The sequence below is a fragment of the Callithrix jacchus genome, chromosome 19 (assembly GCF_049354715.1).
Source record: "Callithrix jacchus isolate 240 chromosome 19, calJac240_pri, whole genome shotgun sequence".
Lineage (NCBI taxonomy): Eukaryota > Metazoa > Chordata > Mammalia > Primates > Cebidae > Callithrix > Callithrix jacchus.
In genome coordinates this window covers 32,582,914-32,608,874 of record NC_133520.1, presented here as the reverse complement: position 1 = coordinate 32,608,874, position 25,961 = coordinate 32,582,914, and the positions used below count along the sequence as shown (strand labels likewise).

General features: G+C 38.8%; 1 long non-coding RNA gene across 1 annotated transcript in view; it reads right to left on the bottom strand.

Annotated features, from left to right (window-relative positions):
- LOC118149517 (uncharacterized) overlaps positions 1–25,606 on the bottom strand; it is a 62,274-nt gene extending 36,668 nt beyond the window's left edge. The window contains exons 1-2 of the long non-coding RNA XR_008478018.2: positions 25,516–25,606; positions 19,316–19,419 (exon numbers count right to left, since the gene is read on the bottom strand). This is a non-coding gene — a long non-coding RNA (uncharacterized LOC118149517). The remainder of the gene's footprint in view (positions 1–19,315; positions 19,420–25,515) is intronic.
- Between the last annotated feature and the right edge of the window lie 355 nt (positions 25,607–25,961).

Here is a 25,961-nt window from a genome sequence, read left to right as displayed (position 1 = left end):
AGTCATTCATATAGTCCAATCTTAAATTGATTTTCATTGTATTTTTAATTACTTCAAAAATGTATTTTTAGTGAATAACGAAATAAATGTACTTTTAATTATTTTATAATTAGGAAAAGAAAGCTAATTCATGCTCATTGTAGGAAACAAAGATAATGAACACTTGCTGTAAATATTTCATAGAATATAAAATTAAAATAACTTAATCCCACCACTGAGAGATAACAATCACTCAGATTATTTTGTTTCAATTTGGTCTTTTTTCTACACATATACAAAGACTTTTTCCTACATAATTAGGATAATACTGTAGTCCCTTACTAAAAAAGTAAACTTATTTTCTGAATATAAAACTGAAGATGGGTGGAAAAAAGACACAAAATGAGGGCTATTTCTAGGAAGCCTTCCATAATAAATACTTGTTTTTCTATTTTATAGATGTATGTTATCTGAAGCATCTGGCTGCCTACCAGATTCCCAAGGTCAACAGAGGCCAGGTCATGAGGCCCCACTCAGTCTGGCTTGCGGCAAGGTTGGGAGGCCTCTGCTTTAAGGGGCTTGGCATACTTATCCCTTCTTTATCTGGGCCTGCAACTTTTATTTCAGATGCCAAGAAAAATAGAAAAACCTCCACTGGTGCCCAATTCATTTCTACTGGGGGTTAGGAAATAGTCTCCTTTTTTGTGGTGTCCCATTTGACTTACTCATTTCTGAACAAATGTCCACAAGGGAATCAACTTTAATCAAAGGGCCCTTTGGGAGGTGATGAGACTATAACAACGATTCCCTTAGGAATAGGATTAGTGCCCTTATAGAAGAGGCCCAAGAGGCCAGGTATGGGCCTCACATCTGTAATCCCAGCACGTTGGAGGCCAAAGGGAGCAGATTACCTGAGGTCCGTAGTTCGAGACCTGCCTTGCCAACGTGGCAAAACCCCATCTCTATTAAATATGTAAAAATTAGCTGGGCTTGGTGGTGTGCACCTATAATCCCAGCTACTTGGGAAGCTGAGGCAGGAGAATCGATTGAATCCGGGAGACGGAGGTTGCAGTGAGCCAAGATCCCACCACTGCACTCCAGACTGAGTGACAGGAAAAGACTCTGTCTCAAAAAAAAAAAAAAGATGCCTGAGAAAGCTTGTTCGCCCCTTCTGTCATGTGAATGAATAGCTAGAAGGCACCACTTTTGAAGCAGAGAGCATGCCTTCACCAGACACTGAATCTGCTGGCACCAGGATCTTAGATTTCCCAGTCCAGAACTGCGAGGAGTAAGTCCATGCTGTTCATACCCATTCTAAGGCATTTTGTAATAGCAGCCCAAGTAGACTAAGGCACAGGTCCAAGTGGAATATAATTTCTGAAACCACCTTCTGAACCCAAGAACCCTTTAATCTGATCGAACCGAACATAACAGAGTTGTAAGGTCACGGCTCTCTTGGAGACAAGAAAGAGTTATTTTGAGAAAGGTAGGGAGTGGGGAGGGAGGGAATTTTCATCTCGGTGATGCCTCCTACCCTCCATCCCCAACTTGGTAATATCTGGTAGTCTCAGTTTTCAACAGTGGTACACAGAATCCTAAACCAGAATGTTAACTGAAAAATAAATGAACCACATTAATTTGATGAGTTTACCAATCAAACACAACTATATTTATTTCTCAGCCAAAAAACTCGAACCATGGCGGCATTCGTTATTAATTTAAAATCAGTATTGTTTTACTTAGCACTAGAAACTACTCATTTAAGCAGTTACAAAAATACGCATTTTATATCAAATGAACATATTCAAATGTCAGACTTACTAATTTGTTTTGGTCAAGATTTCTTATCTATTCTTTCCACCCCATTTTTAAATTGCATAAAGTGACTTCAAAAGAAAAAAAAGCCATTTTCAATCCCCATCTCTTCAATTTTATCTGTCAGGGTTCTCTTTCAGTCACTGCTCAGAATGCTATTTTTGTTTGTTTTACATATTCCCAATAATGTTGGAGACCAGATGTAAGCGGTGGCATATCAGAGGTGGGGGCGGGGGGGGGGAGGGGAGAGAAATAAGGTATTTATCAAAAGGGCCACTGGATAAAGAAAGCTGAGGAACAGGGCCGGGTGCGGTGGCTCATGCCTATAATCCCAGCACTTTGGGAGGACAAGGCAGGTGGATCACGAGGTCAAGAGATCAAGACCATCCTGGTCAAAATGGTGAAACCCCATCTCTACTAAAAATACAAAAAAATTAGCTGGGCATTGTGGCACACGCCTGTAGTCCCAGCTACTCGGGAGGCTGAGGCAGGAGAACTGCTTGAACGTAGGAGGTGGAGGTTGCGGTGAATCAAGATCGCCCCATTGCACTCCAGGCTGAGTAATAAGAGCGAAACTCTGTCCCCACCCCCCCAAAAAAAAAAAAGAAAGAAAGAAAGCTGAAGAACAAAACTCTGGGGAATGACTACTGAAATTGTGTATTTCTACAGCAATCACGCAGCCGGATATGTGTTTGGGTATGGTAGTGCTTGCTTGCAGAAGGGTTGTTATTCTTTCCAGGAATGATTATAAACAGTGGCAGTTTAACCATGCTAAAGAGATGAAGACATGACAGGCTTTTCACGACTGCCGATATTAGACATTACTTGCAAGCTCTGAAATCTCCTATGGGAATCATCAGCACCATGATGATGAGAACATACTGAATGAAGGCATCTCTATCTGTATCCATCTTTCCTACAAAGTCATGAGGCATTTGACTTCTTCTTCTGCTAGATACTTTAGGTTCTGAACCCTAAAAATGAATCGCTGAGCAAGGGTATGAGGAAATGGAAACACACACTATGGAGAGGAGTACAGGAGAACATTCAGGTAATATCCAGCAAAGTGGAAAATAAGCATATTCATTAACCTACAATTTCATTTACAGGTAAGGTATCCTGAAGTAACTCACATGCGAATAAAAGGAAGTAAGTGTAAGATGTTCACTACAATTGCACTGTTTGTAATTGAAACAACCCAAATATCCATCACCAGATGAGTAAGTTGTAAATTAATATGATGGACTACTATAGAGCTATTAAATAAAACAGATAAATGGACAAATATGGATAGGTCCACAAAATAAACCGGTGAATGGGCCAGGCGTGCTGGCTCATGAGGTCAGGAGATGAGAGACCATCCTGGTCAACATGGTGAAACCCTGTCTCTATTAAAAATACAAAAAAATTAGCTGGGTGTGATGGTGCACGCCTGTAAGCTGAGCTACTCAGGAGGCTGAGGCAGGAGAACTGCTTGAACCCAGGAGGTGGAGACTGCAGTGAGCCGAGATCGTGCCACTCTACTACTGCCTGGGCAACAACGTGAGACTCTTCTCTCAACAAAAAAAAAAAAGAAAAAAGAAAACAGTGAGTGAAAAGAGCAAAGCTGAATAATATCTGAGAGTATAAAACAAATTTTTAATATTATAAATTGACAAAGCATATACAAACAGAGAAAAGATACACAGCAGATTCATGGTAGCAGTTACTTCTGGCAGAGAAGCAGGTGAAGACAACCTGGTAGGAGGTAATAGGGAACTTCGACTTTATCTATAACATATTATTTCATTAAAAAAAAAAAAAAAAACAGGCCAGGCACGGTGGCTCACGCCTGTAATCCCAGCACTTTGGGAGGCTGAGACGGGTGGATCACGAGGACAAGAGATTGAGACCATCCTGGCCAACATTATGAAACCATGTCTCTACTAAAAAATACAAAAATTAGCTGGGCGTGGTGGCAGGTGCCTGAAGTACCAGCTACTTAGGAGGGTGATGCAGAAGAATCACTTGAACCCGGGAGGTGAAGGTTGCAGTGAGCCAAGATCGCGCCACTGCACTCCAGCCTGGTGACAGAGCAAGACTCTGTCTCAAAAAAGAAAAAAAGAGGCCGGGCATGGTGGCTCACGCCTGTAATCCAAGCATTTTGGAGGCCAAGGTGGGTGGATCTCCTGAGGTCGGGAGTTCAAGACCAGCCTGACCAACATGGTGAAACCCCATATTTAAAAAAAAAAAAAAGTAAAGAAAAGAAAACTTAAAAAAACAAAACAAAACAAAACCAAGTTTAAACGAAAGTAGTCAGGAAAATGAAAGAAAGAAAAAAAAAGAATCTAAAGAGCACATGACAAAACTAACATTGCTTATTCTCTGAGGAAAATTCACTAGTGTCAGTTACATTATATATTGTATATACTGTTTAAAACACAGGGTCTCACTATGATGCTCACACTGGTCTTGAACTCCTGGGCTCAAGAGATCCTCCCAAAGTGCTGGGATTACAGGTGTGAGCCACAGCACCCAGCCTACACTTTGTATTATGTGTTATTTTTATTTGTCCAAAACTAAAGTTTAGAAATGTATAACTTAGGGTAAAAATTAAATTAACAGTTATCTCTACAATGGGGAAAGTTTTTAAACCTATAACACTCAAACACGAAGTGAAAGACCTTCAAACTTCCCCAAGGAAAATCTCTGAATCTGAAGAGTAGCCTTTATAAAGAGAAGCATCACTTAAACTTCTTTTAAAAAGACCAAACAGCTTACATTTAAAACTTGGTAAATTTGAAGTGTTAATATGTTTCTCCCCGAGGCCACATAAAGAGATATCCATTATATGTTTGAATCACAGAAGAGAAAAAATGAGTGCAGGGTGCAGGCTAAGAGGTTAATTCTTCCAAGTTCTAGTACTGGTAAATTTGCCACCGTTAATTTAGGAAGACCATCCGAACGGCATGGTAAGGAGAAAAGAATTTTTATTGAATTATTTACTGATTTTATAAAACAGCATCTGGCAAAAACATAATTAAGCTAATTTTTAAAAGAATCAAATAGTTGAGGTCAATAATATGCTGACCTAGAAATTAATGCATCAGGCTGACACCAAAATAACACTTTAAATACTTAGTGTGCAGTCAATAAGCTAATGAACTACCAATATCCTTGACAGCAATTCCATTCTCTCTCTGATTAAAATGTACTCAGCACACAATTACATGTCAAAAATACGAAGCATATTTCTTTGCTATGTATTTATAATCACGCCATTTGAATTCTTTGACAAGGACTGCATTATTATCATAAAGTGATGTTAATTTCTACTCTAGTAAGAAACAACTCAATCTTTGTGTTCACATACTACTATACCATTACTCATCATCATCTTCATCATCGTGAGTTCTTCAGCACTGACTCCATGCCCAGGACTGTGCTTAGCTCTCTGCATTCATTTCTTCATTTTTATCCCTATCGCACCTCCATGAGGTTAGTTCTGTTAATATCCTCGTTTTGCAGAATAGGCAACCAAGGATAGAGACGCTAAATATATTATCTCAAGGCACAGACTTAGCAAATAGGAGAATAGTGCTTCATGTGACTACAGAAGAATGTAACCACTGCATATTCTCCATACTATCAGATAGAAAACCGTAGAAACAATACAAATAAGTGTAGCGATGTCTAGAACAAAAAATTAGGCAAAGACATATTTACACTTTGAAATTGACGTTATCCTTCCCCCGTGGTCGGGTCCACCCATGGGAATAATCCAGCCACATAACCCTACACATATATCCCTTACTCTTCATTGTGATTACTGAAAAGCAGTTGCCACAGGCAGGAGATATAAATTGAACCATTCAGTTATACAGTGAGGGAGCAAGCATGTTGAATACTATTGTTCTTTTGCTTTGAGGCAAGCAAAAGGCCAGCGAACACCTCATGGCACTGGGCTTTAAACTGCATTCAGCGCAGCAACTTGAATGAATCATGATTATCTAACCGACTCCAGTCAAAACCCCAAAGAATTAGTACGTTATTAAGATGTCCTAATGTGCTTTTTTTGTGATGCCAAGTCAAAAATACCTGCTATTAAAAACGAGGCGGCACAAAGAGCTGCGTATTTGGGATCATCCCACACCTACCTACTGGGTAATGCTAGTCTGCCTTCAACAGGTGTTTCTACTTACCTGAGGTAAGGCAGGTGCAGGACAAAAGAAGCCAACGTCTCTGCACCTGCGCCCTCAAATTCAACTCAGGTAAACCAGTAAAAGTGACCTTTGTGAACCTGTCACAAGGAGCAGATGCTTAGTGGAAGACCAGGAGGTTTTCATCCACTTGACTTTGCCTCCATTTAACTCATTCAATTTAACCAATCTGATCAGATTCTACTGACAGATGCTTAAGGCAACTGCTTCCAAAAAGTTTGGCTTATCTAGAAAAATGCTGTCAGAAAACACTGGAGCAAAAATTTTCCAGGCCAAGCTGGAAGTAGATAGTTAATATGAGGCAAATAAAAACTCCTTAGAATCGGTTTTAAAGTGAGAACTGCTTTGTTAAATCTGGAGGATTGTGTAGATAGAGAAAGGTTATAAATACATATTTTGTGTACTTTTTATGACAGGAAACTTTAAACATATGTAAAAATACATAAATACACAAATATACAGTATGGTATAATTAATCCTCAAGCTCTCAGCAGTCAGCTTCAACAATGTCACCCCTTGGTCACCTAGCCACATGCTCCCACTGGGGATTTTGAGGCAAATCTCCGATATGACATTTCATCCATAAATATTTCATTATTACCAGACCTTACAAAACTTTAAAATAACTTTTACATTTTATCAGTATTCAATTTTGCACTTGTCTTACAATTGTCCATTTTTACACAGTTTGTTTGAACAGGGATCCATATGCAGTCCACATATTGCAATTCTCTTTGAAATCTCTTTTCATCTGTGAAGAAGTCCCCACTTCCGTCTCTCCCTCTCCCTCCCTACTGCTCCCCACCTCTTCCTTAGCTGAAGAACTGTCTTTGGTTCAGGAAAGAGTTTCACGGCTGGATTTTGCTGACTGCATCCTTGAAGAACAAGAATGCTCCCATGCTTCTTCATTACCTTAACCAAGTTTAAGTTCAACTTTTTGGTAAGATTTCTCTGTCGGGGAGGCAGCGCAAACATTTATTTTTAATACGGATACATATGCAACAGGAATGGTCACACCAGTGCAGAAGCAGCAGCAAGACATGAGAAAACAGGAACTCTAAGGATGCTGCAGTAACTGAAAGCAGAGTTGAGAAAGAATAACTCTGTGGATGAGACTAAAATTAAAAATGAAAAACAGATGACCATGAAGAAAGCAGAAGAGTCCCTTATGCACATAAGAAATAAGCAGGCTGGGCGACAGAGTGAGAGCGAGATGGCATGAGAAGCAGAGGATGACTGACAGGCCGCCTGGCATCTGGCGGGCACGTGCACAGGCAGATCTCCCGTGGTCTGCACTCCAGGAGGAGTGTTATTAACCGACAGTGTGGACAAGCTGCGGCATGCCCACCTTCCTGCTGCTAACAAATGATCGTGTCACAGCTCAAGCCAAAGCCTTCCAACTCTTACTCGGTTCCAGACCACTAGTGCTACCGAGTGGTGAGGAGATAAGAAGAAGGAGGACTGAGACACTGGACCGTGATTACACCTCATTACTGTCCTGTAGAAGAACTCCTCCCAACCCTCTGAATTAACACACCATACCACCTGTAACTCCTGCAGCAAATTACTGGGTGAGCCATGAGCTCTGAGGCCAGAACGTCTGGTTTAAAGCCAGACTCTGTCCCCCACTACTTTTGTGCCTAGGGTAGGGAGGGGCAAGGGGGAGGCGCAAATTATTTATCCTCTCACTTGTTTTCTCATCTGTGAAAGGAGATAATTACAGCACCTCCATCTTTTGTGAGGATTAAACAAGTTAATGGAAAAAAAGCATTAAGGTGAGGAACTGAAATATGGTAATTGCTTCATAAATATTCAATCATATTATCTTAAGTTACTATTTTTTTACTATTATATTGAATTTTTAAGCTATTATTGGTCACCACTAAGAATTACAAGATGAATTCTTGTCTGATGCCTTTACCTATAATGTAAATGCAACGTTTCCCAAATAATTGGATGCAAATCGCCTGATGCACAAATTAAAAAGACTAATGGTATGATGGCCTCTTAGACCCACTGAGGCAGAATCTCCCCAGGGTAAGAGTGTAGAAAACAAATTTTGAGCCAACACTCGATGAATGTCAAAGAAACAGTAGAGAAAACGTGGAATGTCACCAGAAGGTTCTGATAACCACTACATTTATTTTCCATCAGACTGTATAAAATTGCAATGGCCACCAATAGAAAAATGTGATTTTACAAACGTTTCTTCTTTCCTGAAAATACGTGGAATTATCTATTGCTCACTGATTTTTCTATATCTATTGCTGAGCACTTTTCTCCTCACGAGTGCATACAGTGTTCCAATCTGGGCACTGATGCTTTGATCACCAGAGAGGAAGTTCTTGAGAAGGAACCTCCATAAGCACTACTTGTGCATCTTGCTTAGTGTCTACAAATTGATAATTGAGCAGTAAGAAACATGAAGATGTAGCTTACAGCACTAGTTATTAACATACATGGTGAGTACACTGTAAAACATCAGGCAGCAGCTGCCCAAGGCCAGTGCTGACAAGCCCGTAACATGCGCTGTTCATCTCTGTGTGGCTATCATCTTCCAAGCTTGGGATTACTTTTGTTCCTTCATTTCATGTACTAGAAGTTTTATTTGGTGGAAAATCTACATGAAAGGAAATGCAGCCAGGGCACGGGGCTCATGCATGTGATCTCAGCACTTTGGGAGGCTGAGGCAGGAGAATCACTAGAGTCCAGGAGTTTGAGACCAGCCTGGTCAACATAACAAGACTCATCTCTAAAAACAATTTTTTAAAAGATAGCCGGACATGGTGGTCCATGGCTGTAGTGCCAGCTACTTGGGAAGCTGAGGCAGGAGGATCACTTGAGCCCAGGAGTTTGAGGCTGCAGTGAGCTATGATCACACCACTCTATTCTGGCCTGTGTGGCAGAGGCAGAACGTGTCTCTTAGAACAATGACAACTACAAAAAAAAAAAAAAAAAGAAAGAAAAGAAAAGAAAAATGCATAGATCTTAAGCGAGCGAGTTCTGACAATCATCTACACCGATGTGGTCCAAACTACTCTAAAGATATAAAATACTTTCCTCTGGAAAGTAATCCCATGCACCTCATCAGACAATCTCTCTCTGCCCTCGTGCCTGCAACAAATATTCTGATTTTTTTCCTACCACAGATTATTTCCAGGGATTCGTGTAAATAAAATCACATCTTGCATGGGTTTTTGTGTAATGCTTCTTTTACTCAGCATAATATTGTTAAAATAACTTCCTGTTACTGCTTACATCAGTAGTTCATTCCTTTTAATCATCAAATAATAGCCCATTTTGTGGATAAATTCCACTTTGGCCATTCTTCTAGAGATAAACACATGGGCTATTTCTAATTTTTGGCGATTATGGTTAAAATAGACATAAACATGCTTATACGAGCCTTTTTGTGACTAATTTTGACAAATTTCTCTTAGCAAATGAGTAGAATGGCTGGATTATTGGACAAGTGTATGTTTACTTCAATAAGAAACTGTCACACCTTTTACCAAAGTGGGTGAAAACCCCAATTCCTGGCAACGATGTATGAGAACTCAGTTGTTCAACATCCTTGCCAACCTTTAGTGATTTTCATCTTTTAAATTTTGGTGATTGCACTTAATGTACCCTATTGTAATTTACATTGGCACTTCCCTTGTGACTCATGATGTTCAATACTTTTAACGTACTTTTTGGTCGTTCCTATCTTCTTTTTTGAAGTATCTGTTCAAATCTTTTGCCCAGTTTAAAATTTAGTTGTTTGTCTTTATTACTGAGCTGTAAAAAATATTTATATGCTGGATATTAATCCTTTACCAAACAAATGTGAATATTTTTTTCCCAATGTCTTGAATATTCATTTTAACAAAGCTGTTTAATTTTTGTTTTACATTTCAGAGACATTTATTACATTCACAATATTGTATAACTATCATCATCATTTCTAAAGCATTTTCATCACCTGAAACAGAAACTCCATATCCATTAAGCAATAACTCCCCATTCCTCCCTTCACCCTGTCGCTGGTAACCTATAATCTACTTTTTCTCCCCACGCATTTGCCCACCCTAGATATTTCACATAAGTGGGATCTTACAACATTTGTCCTTTCATGTCTGGCTTATTTCATTTAGCATGCCGTAGCATATATCAGAACTTCATTCCATTCTGTGGTTGAATGATATTAAATTGTGCATACATCCAATATTTTGTGTATCGATTCATGTGTTAATGGACAACTTGGGTTTCTATCTTTGGGCTATGGCCGCAATGAACATTTGTGTATGTGTATCTGCGTGTGTCCATGTTTTCAATTCTTTGGAGTATATACCTAGGAGTGACACTGCTGGGTCATATATTAATTCTACGTTTAACCTTTTAAGAAACAGTTGAACTGTTTTCCACAGTAGGCCCACTATTTTACAATGCGACCATTCATAGCAAGGTATAAGGGTCCGATTTTTCCACATCCTCACCAACACTTAGTTTCTATTTGGTTTTTAATTAAAGCCATCCTAGCAAGTCTGAAGGGTTTTAATTTGCATCACACTAAAGACTAAGAATGTTTTGAGCATCTTTTCATGTGCTTATCTTCTTTTGAGAAATATCTATTCAGACCCTTTGTCTATTTTTTAACTGGATTGTCTTCTTGTTGAGTTGTAATTCTTTTGAGGGGGATGGAGGATGGCATCTCACTCTGTTGCTCAGGCTGGAGTGCAGTGGCATCATCGCGGCTCACTGCAACCTCCGCCTCCCAGGGTCAAGCGATTTCCGGGTAATTTTCGTATTTTTAATAGAGATGGGGTTTCACCATATTGGCCAAGCTGGTCTCCAACTTCTGACCACAAGTGATCCGCTCACCTCGGCCTCCCAAAGTGCTAGGATTACAGGCATGAGCCACTGTGACAGGCTGAGATGTAGTTCTTTACATGTTCTAGAAATTAAAACTATATCAAATTCATAATTTGCAAATATTTTCTCCAAGCCTGTAGACTGTCTTTTCAGTTTCTTGATAGTATCCGTTGATGCATCATGACACTTTTAAGTACGATGAAGTCAAGTGTATCTATTTTTCTTTTGTTGCTTTTGCCTTTGGTGACACATCTAAGAATCCACTGTTAAATCCGAGGTCATAAAGATTTACCCCCATGTTTTCTTCTAAGAGTCTTATTATTTTAATTCTTATATTCAGGTTGATTTTTTGTATATGGTGTAAGGTAAGGCTCTAATTTTGTTCTTCTGTATGCAGAAATCTGGTCCCATTTGGTGCAGAAACTATCTTTTGCCACTGAATAAATGTGGTTCCCTGGTCAAAAATCAGTTGGATACAGTTGTATGGGTTTACTTCTGGATTCAGTCCCATTCCATCGGTCTATATGTCTATTCCTATGCAAGTACTATGGTGTTTTGATTACCATAACTCTGTAGTAGGTTTTGAAATTGGGGAGTGTGAATCCTCTAATTTTGGTCCATTTAAAGATTGCTTTGGCTACTCAGGGCCCTTGCAACTGCACGTGAATTTGAGCATCAGCTTTTCTAGAACTGCAAAAAAAGGGGGGTGCTGTTGGAATTTTGCTAGGGATTGTGTTGAATCTGTAGATTACTTTGGGTAGTATGGACATCTTAACAATATTATGTCTTCCTATCCCTGAACATGAATGTCTTTCCCTTTATTTAGGTCTTCTTTCATTTCTTCAGTAATGTTTCATAATTTACCATTTTTTCTTTTTTAAGAGATGAGGCCTTGCTATGTTGCCCAGGGTGGTCTCAAACCTTCAGGCTCAAGTGATTCTCCCGCCTCAGCCTCCTGAGTAGCTGGGTAGTCAACTACAGGCATGTGCTACAGCACACAACTTGTTTCATATTTTTTAGTGCATAAATTTTTCACCTCCTTGGTTAAATTTAATCCTAGGTATCCTATTCTTTTAGCTGCTGTTGTAAATGAAATCACTTCCTCAATTTTCCTTTCAGATTGATTCTGACTGTTCATTGGTGATGAAGAGAAACACAACTGATTTTTGCATGTTGATCTTATAACCTACAACTTTGCTACATTCATTTCTTAATTCTAGTAGTTTTCTTGTAGACTCTTTGGGATCTTCTATGTTTAGAATCATATTATCTGTGAAGAGAAATTGTTTTACTTCTTTTCCAGTTTGGATGCATTTTACTTCTTCTTCCTGTGTCACTGCTCTGACAGGGAATTCGAGTACAATGTTGAACGGCAGTGGTAAAAGTAGGCACCCTGTCCTGCTTCTGGTCTTGGGGGGAAGCTTTCATTCAGTCATTTAACAATGAGCATGACGCTAATCATGAGTTTTTTCAACAGAGGCTAAATTCTTCTCTTGTGGATTGACAATATGTATTAACATATTAGACACAACCAGTAGTTCTGCCATGAAGAACCTTGATTAATTTGTTTAAATTAACTTCCCCCAAAATTGACCATAGAACCTTCATCAATCATCCCTATCATATACGTGTTCTGTTTTGTTTTGTTTTTGAGACTCTGCTGCCTAGACTGAAGTACAGTGGCATGATCTTGGCTCACTGCAACCTCCGCCTTCCGGGTTCAAGTGATTCTTCTGCCTCAGCCTCCCAAGTAGCTGGGATTACAGGCATGCTCCACTACACCTGGCTAATTTTTATATTTTTAGTAGAGACGGGGTTTTACCCTGTTTGCCAGCCTGGTCTCGAACTCCTGACCTCAGGAGATCCACCTGTCTCAGCCTCCCAAAGTGCTGGGAATACAGGCGTGAGTCACCATGACCAACCTATAATACAGTTTTAATGGAACACAGCCACATCCATTCATTTGCATATTTTCTGTGGCTGTTTTCATGCTACAAGGGCAGAACTAAATAGCTGCCACACAGACATTATGGCCCACAAAGTCTAAAACATTTACTATTCGTCCTTTAAGGAAACATCCCCACTCCTGATTACGGTGTTAGGGAATACCCTAACTAATTAGAAACACTCATCTAAACCAGCGGATTCTGGCTGACTCCTAAAAGTTCTGAGGAAAGGCCACACTAAACAGGGCCCCACTTCTTCAATCACAGTGGTCCGCCTCGACTTTTCAAGTTTCATTTGTAAAAAGGGCTCCTTTTGTTGCTAAGAAAAGTTTGAGCAACACTGACAGAACCCCAGAGATCTGAATAGGCAAAGAGCACATAAATGATACTCTGTTTTTTACCACTGACGGCCTTCACTTAGAGTCCCTGAAATCACAGTGATTAATTGTAGCTTATTTAAACTGCGAATCTGATAAACCGCTATTTAGGCATTGTGTTCACTATCAAGTTATGTGTATTATATATTTATTTAGTTCTCCCAAAAAATGTCTTTAAAGGTTACATTTTAATATTACATTTTTGGGTTTTACAAGAATGAACAAAAGAAAAACTCAGGTAGAGAATATATCTTCAATCTCTATCCATCATTAGTCAACAACATTTCTACTATATCATTCAGTGTCTCTTAGGAAAAAATGCATGACAATAATTCTTAGTGTTTAGTGCCTAGAAACACTAACGTAGACTTCTCTTGGTAAGCTATATGCTTTCTTTTACATACTCCTATCAGATTACAGAAATCACTCCATTTCCCTATTCTTCTGAAAAGCCAGGATTCACCAGTTGTAAAATTATCTTCCCTCTTTCAAAACACAATACAGCATTTGACATGGCTCTTATTTCCATGGTCTTTTACATACAATCATTTAAGGTAAGCCTAAAATCCTTTTTGGAAGTTGACAATTGTTATAACAAACATGTAAATTGCATTATTAATCCTACAGATAACACGCATTTCTCAATTGGATACAGCACATATGAAAAGATAAAGAAATTAAATAGACATTTAATTTAACTGCCATATAAATCAACAGAATGCAATTATTGGCCCCCTTTTAATCTTGGGTTGAAATCAATGTATACTAATCATCATTACAGTCAAATGGGACTTGATGTAAAGTGTACAACTGAACAATTTTAAGCTTATACAATAGAAAATCAAATATTGCTCATATTCTTTCCTATCTAAAAAAGCAGGAAGCAATGTACTATGGTGGCATTTCATAATTAATCGACAGTATCTTTGCAAGTCTTGAAATACAGAACCCATTTTTTTTAAATTCCAACATTAATATCAAAATCACTAGGCATCGAGGAATTTTCTTCCTATTCTGAATATTTCATCCTAATTTATTTTACCTTTCCATAACTCGTTTATGCCACTTATCTTGCCGGGGCTTTTCAGATTTATGAGGAAGCCAAAAAGTAGTAACACACAAATGAGATCTAGAAAAGCACACGATAGCTATAAAAACAGCTCATCCATCATCTCTACATTTTGATTCTAGAGACAGCGGTGAAAGGTGGTGTTTCCACACCACTCACCCTGCACACTTAAAAAGGTTTGCTCCATCACTTACACAACTGAAACTGACTGATTAGCTGCTAGAGAAAAATCGATACAAATATCCTAGAAAACACTAGCTTGTAAATTCATTCTAGCCCCAACCAAATCCTGGTCACCACTCGACACGTTTTTCTACGTATCTAAAATGCAACCGTGTCAAACCCAGCAAAATCAGCCCCCATTAATCCTAGGAATTTTAAAAACCTGAATCTCAGCAGAAGGGAGGAAGTGAGGAGGAAGGTTTCACAACGGTCTGTGGGAACAACGAGCTGACACCCAGAAGTTACCTGGTAAATCTTAAATTCACATGCAGAACTCTCCTCAAAAATAAAACACACACTGAGAAGGCAAAAATGGTCAATGATGTAGGCTGAGTGAGAGAAAAAGAAAACAAAAATGCCAGAAAACCAGTTAAACAGATATAATTTATATACAGAAGAAATTATATTTCTTTTTAAACATACAAATAATCTGTAATGCTGTCCATTCAAAAGTTAACGAGCTCTCTCATTTTTTGGCAGCTGAATGCACAGTCAGCATATGTTTAGTATTGTGGGAGACCATTTTATATTCAGAATAACTTCATGATTATTTCAGAATCTCTTCTGACTGCTTCATTGCCTTCAGGTTAGCCTTTAGTCTCTTCACTCATTAGACTAACAAGAAATACATTTTTATGCATATAAAATGTGTCATAATCACACTTGTAATCCCAGCACTTTGGGAGGCAAAGGTGGGTGGATCATCTGAGGCCAGGAGTTCAAGACCAGCCTGGGCAACATGGTGAAATCCTGTCTCTACCAAAAATAGAAAAATTAGCCAGGTGTGGTAGTGCACACCTGTAGTTCCAGCTACTCAGGAGGCTGAGGCAGGAAGATCGGGAAAGCCCAGAAGGTGGAGGCTGCAGTGAGCCGAGATCACACCTCTGCACTCCAGTGATATCTCACTGCCAAAAAATAAAATAAAAAGTCTGATAAATATGCTATTCAGAACAAAATTTTGATGCTATTGTATGTTCTATCATATGACTGGAAACCTGGATTCTAATCCTCATTCCACAGTTGATTTAAAGTTTAAAAAAATAAATTTGTAATTCCGACATACAGGAGCCATTAAAAAATTAAAAGGAAAAAAAGAAAATGCCTTTAGATTAAAGGATGGGAAATTCAACTTCCATCAACAGAGTGGCTTTAAATGTAGTGCTACAATTTATTGGCAGCATATTTAGGTTTTTCATTACAGAGAAACTTTTCATAAAACCATGTTTGTTATTCATTATAAGACAGGCAATCTATTCATGATAGGATGTAGAACTTACGAGTTTCTGGTCCAAAAAATATTCCTATCGCCTGAATTATTAAGTAATTAAATATGCAAAAGTCATAGTAATAAGAAAAGAGTCATTTATTCTATTATGTTTACTTTTATAATTGTTATTTGCAATTTTAAAGCTCAAACTTCTGATTTCTATAAGAGCATTAAAATCTCAATGTCTTTTGTAGAAAAAAAGATAACTCTACTAAACGTTTTAAAAATGTGAGCTATTATAGACTGATGCTTCCTATTGTTGAAAGAGATTATAAGGCCACCCTTAGCATGAATTTGTACTTCTCAGATTTAGAAAAGGAAAGGTAACTGTCATACCAAATATCTTCTATCTACAGAGAAGTTTTTCATAAAACATAATTCGGTCTCAAAAGAAAAATCTGTCATTTGATTTTGGTCATTAATGTTTTTTGTTATGGATGTTACAATATTCTTACTCAAAATTAGTCTTCTCTTCCTGGTTTTAGATTTTAGTTTAAGTAATATTTCTTCTTTATAATATTGATATAGACAATTACTTCATACATGTTATCTCAAATTCTTAAAACAGAAACATGAAATGTTATAGTGATGAGAAAACCATAATCTTGGAGAGGTAAGATACTGTGTTCACATCATGTGTCTGGTAAGCAACAGAGTAGTATTTCAAATCTAAACTGCTTACAGCAAAAAGCAACAAATACCCCAGGACTTAAAATTTCCCTGGCTGGGTGCAGTGGCTCACACCTGTAATCCCAGCTCTTCAGGAGGCCGAGATAGCTTGAGGACAGGAGTTCGAGACCAGCCTGACCAACAGAGGGAGAACCCATCTATAAAAAACATTTTATAATTAGCCAGGCTTGGTGGTGCATGCCTACAGTCCCAATTGCTGGGGAGGCTGAGGCCGGAGGATCACTTGAGCCCAACAGTTTGAAGCCGCAATGAGCTCAGACTGTGCCACGATACTCCAGCCTGAGTGACAGAGTATGAGACCCTGTCACACACACAAAAAAATTCTAAACACACGGGCTTATCTCACAAGTTAGCTCACCAGTCCAAAAACTAGCATTTGGTTTCAACTCTAGTACACAGATAATAAGACAACAGAAAAACCTGACGTTGCAAACATTCCATGGTTGGGAATAAAAAGACGTTTATCTTACTGATGTTGATAAGAGTAACCTTCTAATACTTGCATTACAAATAGCTACCACATTACTGCTAACCTCTGATGTGTTCTTTGAATCATTCACCTTATCTGGTACAACCCACTTGGATATGACAATGTTAACTAATTAAAACCCTACAGAAGCAAATACGCTGTAACTTGGTTGCTCAGAGGGCATTTCTAAAGATAAATCACAGAGCTAAGGTGGATATTGTTACAAAAAGTTGTAATCGGTTTATACAAACTATGTTTCTGGGGCAGGAGAGAATAAGGTATGGAGGCAGGGAACCTAGGGCCAATTCACCTTGACTTCCTAGCTAAATAGATAGGAAAAAAAAAAACAAAACAACTTTTCAGCCTAATAGGACCAGAGGCTACTCCCTTTACAAACACCCATCTTTTCTGCAGGGCAGCTGGGAAATTGAAAGTACTTCTGATTAATTGATTTCTGCAACCAGTCAGACATTTGTATAGGTGTGCAACTTTGTAACTTCACTTCAGCTATCCACAACCAATCAGATATTTGCATGGGAGTGTGACCTTTGGAACTGCACTTCAGCCTCTGATTGGTTTCTTTCCACACCCAATCAGACTGACTGCAGACCACCACTTCATTTACATGGGGTGAATACCAAGTGGCCAATTGGAGACCTCTAGGGTCTCAATTCGGATCCCAGAAGATTCCGAATTCACGCCCTTGAGCAGCTGCTCAGACCCACTCCCACCCTGCGCAGTGTGCTTTCATTTTCAATAACTCTCTGCTTTTCGTTGCTTCATTCTTTCCTTGCTTTCTTTGTGTGTTTCATCCAATTCTTTGTTTAAAACACAAAGAATGTGGACACCCTCCACCGGTAACATTTCTGTCTTTTTCCTCAAGTCACATATAATAACCATGCATGTGTCTAATATAAAGTTGTGAAGCAATCATAGCCAAACGTTAGCATAAGTTACAGGTGAGGATAGATGTAAGCGAGTGAAGAGGAGATTTTCACTTTCCACATGGCAATTTTACAGCTTTATATTTTTCAAATGAATTTCCAAGTAAAATGAAACAGATTTAAAAAAAAATTCTATGCAGTTGCACTTAGAAATGCATGATGTTAGAAAAGTACAAATTTGCATGCCTTCTAAGTTGCAGTGTTTGGTTGATAGAACATCTAACGTTTAATATTCCTATTATCTGACAGCTATATGAAAAAACAAACACTAATTAAGAATGCCAGCAAAGGCTTTTTTCAAAGAGATTTAGTTTCTGGGCAAATTTTTGCCCATTCTAAGAAAATCCACAGAAGTACTGGTTAGGCTGTGGAAAAGATAACCACCCAGGCTTTTCCTCAGATTAGATAAATAATCTGGCTTTAAAAGGAGAATGCTGGAAAGAGTCAGTAAATTTCCTTTATTTCTCTCTCAATACTAGTTGAATGTGAAAGGAGGAGGGGATTGAGCTAAGAAAATACAAGTAGAGAAAAACTGTTGGGGGCATCAACAAATCAAGCAAGGGGATGTTTTTCTCTATTAATTCCAAATTCATGTTTCTAAAAGCTTTCTATAGACTAAACAAAGAAATGAATTTGGAATTCATACTTTCTGAGACCCAGAGTAGGAAGTACTGAAAGTAGCATGCTAAGTTACTTGCTAAAAAGAAAAGCACAATGCCAATAACTATTAACCTGCAAGATTATGAGACAACAGATTATCTCATGTCAGGAGTAAAAAAACACCACTGTTACATCCACATATGATAAACAAAGACAAAAGAGGAAGTTTATGGTGTGAGCAGTTACACCTCCACACCACTGTGACTCATGTTAAAGATAAGTCTTAATACACGCTGAGAGAGACCTAGATAATCTATTTCCCAGCAAGTGATGACTCCGAAGTAGTTAGCCACCCCACTCAATTCATTTTCATTAGGCCTCTCCCCCTGTACCACTCTTTACTGTTCCAACAGTCCTGTGGATAAAAAGGGTAGCCTCCTTTATTGGCTGATACAAAAGGCTATCTTCTTCTTCAAAGGCTTCTACAAACCGTCATTAGCTCTACCATCTGAATGGTCCAAAAATGCCAGAGAAAGAGATGAAAAAAAAAAAAAGAGTATTTCACTTGTCCAAAAACATCTTAACAGACATCAGAGGCTCATGGATTTCATTTTATCTTATTTTTATTCCCATGGAGTCTAAAGATGGGTGGTAAAGTTCAAAATACATCATTTACCTTAGCGTGATCAGAAAACGAAAGAGCAGTAAACAAAGAGTAATTAAGGTAAAAATAACCTGAGTGATTCAATCTGGTCACATCTTTTATTAGTTAAGCTGATATATTTGTAAAACTCTTCAGAAAACTAAAGAAGTTTGTCTCTAAATAGAAGACTAATATAATTTATTAAGAAGACAATTTCACATGTAATTCTAGAAAGTCTTACCTTGAAAAGATTGTTTGGCTCTATCTACTAGCTCATCAATCGGGTAACTGGCCGAATTTCCTCTGGCATGTTTAGTTTTGCAGTAGGTACAAGCATTGAGACACCTGTTCAAATGGTAACAATAAATAAGACTCACATTTCTAAAGACAGTGTATACTTAACATGGGGGTACCTCAAAATATCCACAAAAGTGCTCTTTTGGGAACATTTGCATACTTTATACAAGAGATTAAAAAACCGAGTATCTGCCATGTCTCAGAGTTATTTTATCTCCACCAGGCACAAAAATCTGCAATTCTTTTAAGTTTCAACCACTCAAGAATGGCTGTACAAATCACATATTACCTCAAAATGCACGTATCTATGAGGAAGAAAGTTTAAAAATGCTTATAATGACTAATCAAAAGAAATTCAAGACTGACATTACTTTTCATAAACAATTGACATTTCTTTGGCCATCATATCTAGAAAGTTTTGGTATCACTTATACATACCATATTATTCAGAAAGGATGACACTCATTTAACTTTTGACTAATGGTATAAGAGTAGATAATATAGCATTCTCATAAGAAAATGCACCCTTAGAAATTTTTAGATGATACTTTTCACTCCTTGAAATCAGGAAAAAATATTAAAGCAAGTTCGATGAATAGTTCTCTGAGACTACATTAACCAAAGTAAAAAAGTAGACTGACAATATTAGCTTTAAAAAAATAAAAAATGGCATATTTCTCAAGAGTATTTAGACATGTTAAAGAACTGTCTTTTTAAAACTAAAATATTGATTCTACTCTTATATTAAAATATACCTTAAATAAATTTATTACAAAATAAAAGACACAGTTACAAAATAATAAATAGTCCTGTATCAAAAAGATAAGCCTCAATAACACTGACCCAAACAAAAAGGAATGTCTCTTCCGCGACTCAATTGTTATAATGAGAAGCAAGGCTTTAAAAGACCATCAGTATACAAATACTTTAAAATTTCATAGTGAGAATAATTGTTCCTTCAATAATTGAATCTGACCCATGTGTAATTTTATTAATACATGACTTTAAAATACATATGAATCACTGTACTCAGCAGTCAGATATGCAGTGCTTAATTTCTGAGAATTTTTGCATGAGATCCTTGAGTAAAGTAATAGACATTTTAAAACGTGGTTTTTTTTTTTTGAGAAAAAAGAAAGGAAGAAAAAGAAAGCAAAGAAAAAAAAAAAGAGAAAGAAAGAAAAACAGAATAAAAGAGAGAAAGAAAGAGGAAGAGAAAGAGGGAGAGAGAATGGGAATCCTGATCTATTGCCCAGGCTAGAACGCAGTCTAAAAATGGGTATTAAAAACCTCTTTATGCCAATAAATGTGCTTAATAATGGAGACAGGAAGGAATAAGGGAGGAAAATAACAAACAAGCAGCCAACCAATATTTCATTTAAACCTGTGAAATGCTATGCAATTGCTGGGGAGTGATTTACTTCCAATTTTGTGGTCACTTTTAGAATAGGTGTGATGTGATACTGAGAAAAATGTATGTTTTGTGGATTTGGGGTGGAGAGTTCTGTAAATGTTTATTAAGTTTACTTGTTCCAGGTCTGAGTTCAAGTTCTGGATATCCTTGTTAAATTTGTCTCGTTGATCTGTCTAATATTGACAATGTAGTGTTAAAATCTCCCACTATTATTATGTGGGAGCCTAAGTCTCTTTGTAAGTCATTAAGAACTTGCCTTATGTATCTGGGTGCTCCTGTATTGGGTACGTATATATTTAGGATTGTTAGCTCTTCTTGTTGCACTGATCCTTTTACCATTATGTAATATCCTTCTTTGTCTCTTTTGATCTTTGTTGCTTTAAAGTCTATTTTATCAGAGACGAGAATTGCAACTCCTTTTTTTTTTTTTTTTTGCTCTCCATTTGCTTGGTAAATCTTCCTCCATCCCTTTGTTTTGAGTCTTTGTGTATCCTTGCATGTGAGATGGGTCTGGATGCAGCATACCGACGGGTTTTGGCTTTTTATCCAATTTGCCTGTCTGTGTCTTTTGATTGGGGGCATTTAGTCCATTTAAATTTGGGATTGATATTGATATATATGAGTTTAATACTGCCATTTAATGTTGGCTGTTTTGCCCATTAGTTGATGTAAATTCTTCATTATGTTGATGCTCTTTACTTTTTGGTATGTTTTTGGAGTGGCTGATACTAGTTGTTCTATGTGTCATGCTTCTTTCAGAAGCTCTTGTAAAGCAGGCCTGGTGGTGATGAAATCTCTGAGTACTTGCTTGTTCGCAAAAAAAATTATTTTTCCTTCACTTATGAAGCTTAGTTTGGCTGGATAAGAAGTTCTGGGTTGAAAGTTCTTTTCTTTAAGGATGTTGAATATTGGCCCCACTCTCTTCTGGCTTGTAGGGTTTCTGCTGAAAGATCTGCTGTGAGTCTGATAGATTTCCCTTTGTGGGTAACCCGACCTTTTTCTCTGGCTGCCCTTAGTATTTTCTCCTTCATTTCAACCCTAATGAATCTAATGATTATGTGTCTTGGGTTTGCTCTTCTTGAGGAATATCTTTGTGGTGTTCTCTGTATTACCTGGAGTTGAATATTGCCCTGCTTTGCTAGGTTGGGAAAGTTTTCCTGGATAATATCCTGAAGAATATTTCCCAGCTTGGATTCATTCTCTTTGTCACATTGAGATACACCTATCAAACATAGATTAGGTCTTTTCACATAGTTCCATATTTTTTGGAGACTTCGCTCATTCCTTTTTAGCCTTTTTTCTCTAACCTTGTTTTCTCCTTTTATTTCATTAAGTTGGTCTTCGACCTCTGATATCCTTTCTTCCGCTTGATCAACTCGACTGTTAAAACTTGTGCATACTTCGCGAAGTTCTCGTATTGTTTTTCAGCTCTATTAATTCACTTATATTCCTCTCTAAATTGTCTATTCTCGTTAGCATTTCATCAAACCTTTTTTCAAGGTTCTTAATTTCTTTGCATTGGGTTAGAACATATTCTTTTAGCTCACAGAAGTTTCTTATTATCCACCTTCTGAAGGCTGATTCTGTCAGTTGATCATGCTCATTCTCCATCAGGCCTCGTTCCGTCGCTGATGAGCAGCTGCAATCCCCTGTAGGAGGAGAGACATTCTGATTTCGGGTATTTTCAGCCTTTTGGCACTGGTTTCTTCCCATCTTTGTGGATTTACCCACCTGTAGTCTTTGTAATTGCTGACTTTCAGATTGTGTCTCTGAGTGGACATGCAGCTTGTTGGTGATAAAGTTTTTTCTGTTTCTTAGTTTTTATTTGGCAGACGCCCCTCCCCCACAGAGCTGGACCTTCTCAGGATCAGCAGTGCTTGCTGTGAAACTCTCAATCTTCAGCGCTTCCAATTGCTGTTTTTTTTGTGGGGGCACTGCGTGCCAGCTGAAACAGCCGCATTGCGATTCATGGCACTTTTCTGCCTGGGAATCTCCTGGTCTGGCTCCGCACTTCAGTCCCCTTTTCAATCAGCTGAATGGGCGACTCTGCCTTCCTGGAGCTCCAAATGCCAACTAAAAGGGCACCCAGTCCCGTATATTCCGCAGTGAGAACCGCCGCACCGGGGCACCGGCGAAATAGCTGCGCCGGCCAAGAGTTGTGCTGGCGACCCGTGGGGCTCCTCCGCTGGGAATCTCCTGGTCCATGGGCAACAAAAATTCGTCTGGAAGTGTGGCATCCACTCACTCTCCGCACTTTCACTGGAAGCTACAATCCTGAACTGCTGCTAATCGGGCATCTTGGATCTCTCTCCGTAAAACATGTTTTTAATATGTAACAGACAACATGATCTTCAACTGCTAACAGCCTTTTCCTCCTAAGCAATTTATATTTTTAAAATAAACACAAATTGTGCCTCTTACAAATATAGTCCCCCAGTTGTTAGATGTCTTCTCTTTACATTTTCTGTCCTTTCCATAACAAGGGGAAGGAGAAAACCATTGTATTGCCTTTTCCTTGAGAGGATAACTCGATCGTGTTTAGTCCTTACTGAGCACCAGACACTGTTATCAATATTTTCTTTTGTTTCCTTTTTCTATGTTTTAAAATAGAAATGGGGTCATGGCCGGGCATGGTGGCTCACGCCTGTAATCCCAGCACTTTGGGAGGCCAAGGCAGGTGGATCATGAGGTCAAGAGATCGAGACCATCCTGGTTAACATGGTAAAACCCTGTCTCTACTAAAAATACAAAAAATTAGCTGAGCATGGTGGCGCATGCCTGTAATCCCAGCTACTCAGGAGGGTGAGGCAGGAGAATTGCCTGAACCCAAGAGCCGAGTGGGTTGCGGTGAGCCGAGATTGAGCCATTGCACTCCAGCCTGGGTAACAAGAGCGAAACTCCATCTCGAAAAAAAAAAAAAAAAAAAAAATAGAAATGGGGTCTTGCTATGTTGCCTTGCTGTATTGGTCTCAAACTTCTGGGCTCAAGCAACCCTCCCTTCTCAGCCTCCCAAAGTACTGGGCTTACAGGAGTGAGCCAAGGAGCGTCTTATTGATACTGTATATGCCTTATCTCATTTAATCTTTTCAGAGTTGGGTTTCTCTATCTCCGGCTTACAGACAAGAATCTACCTCAAAAAATCAGATAAGTCGCTTGCTCGAGGCCATGTAACAGCTGAGATTCAAATCCAGGCCAGTCAGATTTCAAACTCCAAGCTGTTTCCATACCAAGCTGCCCCCTCCCACAAAAACTGAGTGCCAAACATCTCAGCTGCATAAAAATGCAAATATTAAGACCTGCAAATCATCAGACGTGAGATATAAACTAATACGGCACATATATTCAAAGATATGGCCGGTACTTACCTTCTTGAAGCTCAGTATGAAGCTATTGAATTACAATATGTGTTTCTCTCCTTTATTCTGTGGGAATCTAAGGCCAGGCTTCTTGTCCATCGACTGCCCTAAACCTGTCTTTTTCATCCTTGTTTACACGTCTGTTTTTCATCCTCCTGTTGGTTCTTTGTGAAAATGTGCCACTGCATCTGATTTTAAATTCTTTTCATGTTGTTGTTTCTATTTTTTGAGACAGAGTTCTGCTCTGTTGCCCAGGCTGGAGTGCAGCGGCGCAATCTCAGCTCACTGCAACCCCCGCCTCCCGGGTTTAAGCCATTCTCCTGCCTCAGCCTCCTGAGTAGCTGGGACTACAGACACGCGTAACAGCACCCAGCTAATTTTTTTTTGTGTTTTTAGTAAAGACAGGTTTTCACCATATTGGCCAAGCTGGTCTCGGACTCCTGACCTCATGATCTGCCCATATTGGCCTCCCAAAGTGCTGGGATTACAAAGGCGTGAGCCACCGTGCCTGGCTAATTTTTTGTATTTTTAGTAGAGACGGGGTTTCACCATGTTGACCAGGATGGTCTCAATCTGTTGACCTTGTGATCTATCCGCCTCGGCCTCCCAAAGTGCTGGGATTACAGGCTTGAGCCACCGCCCCCAGCCAACACATACTTTTAAACAACCAATTCAAATGGGAATTCCCTATGGGCCGGTACAGCACCAAGCCTCTCATGAGGGAACCCCCCAAAGTGGTCCAAATACCTCCCGCCTGGCCCCACTTTCAACAGGGAGGATTACAATTCAAAATGAGATTTGGAAGGGACAAATACCCAAACTAGTACTCACTTTCAATCACAAATGAAAATGTCAAGTCTCCTTGTGTTAACTCAACTCAAGCCGCCATAAAGTGTGACAGAAGAGATGGGAAGCAGTAAAAGCTGGAGAGTTGTCCCATCGATGTATCTTAAAAAGTGCCTGTCTGACCTTGCTGGCCTTCATTTCACTTCCAATCAAGAATTGAATAATCCTGGACTGAGGGCAATATAAAGACAGTCTAAATGAGAGGAGGCCCCTGGAGCTCGCTCTGCTTTAAATTCACTCTCTTAGTCCTCAGCCCCTTGAGATAAGTGTTATCACTGCCTTTCTATAGAAATGGGAACAGCGAAATAAGTTTAAAAATACAATTAAAATGAAGAGGACGTACATTTTCTACTGCAAGTCTCTGTATTAATATACATGCATAACTGAAACAAAAGTTCCATAATGCCATAGATGAGCTTAGAAAATGAAGCACGTATGAAATATTACTTAATATTTAAATACAACATAAAAACTTGCAAAATACACCCCATACCAAAACAAAACAAACATGAAAACAACATTCTCTACCTTAAGCCATTACTTTGACTTCTGCCTTAAAGGGACTCAAGGTCTTGAGGAAGGCAGGCTGCTGAAGAGGTAAGTGGAAGGAAGTGTCAGAGATGACCTGACAGATGTTTCTAAGTACAGAAACAGCAGGAGGGAGTGTGGTCAACTCTCCCAGGGAAAGTCAGGAAACGCTTCCGGGAAAGGCAATACTGAAGTCTGGGAGGCAGAGCAAGCAAGATAGAAATTGTATACGTAATTACACCTATTTCACAGTACCTTTTGCTAGAATTCCTGCTTTTGACTGGTTTTCCACTTCTTCGTTTTTTGTTGGTTTTTTTTGTTTGTTTGTTTTTGAGATGGAGTTTCGCTCTTGTTACCCAGGCTGGAGTGCAATGGCGCAATCTCGGCTCACCGCAACCTCCGCCTCCTGGGTTCAAGCAATTCTCCCGCCTCAGCCTCCTGAGTAG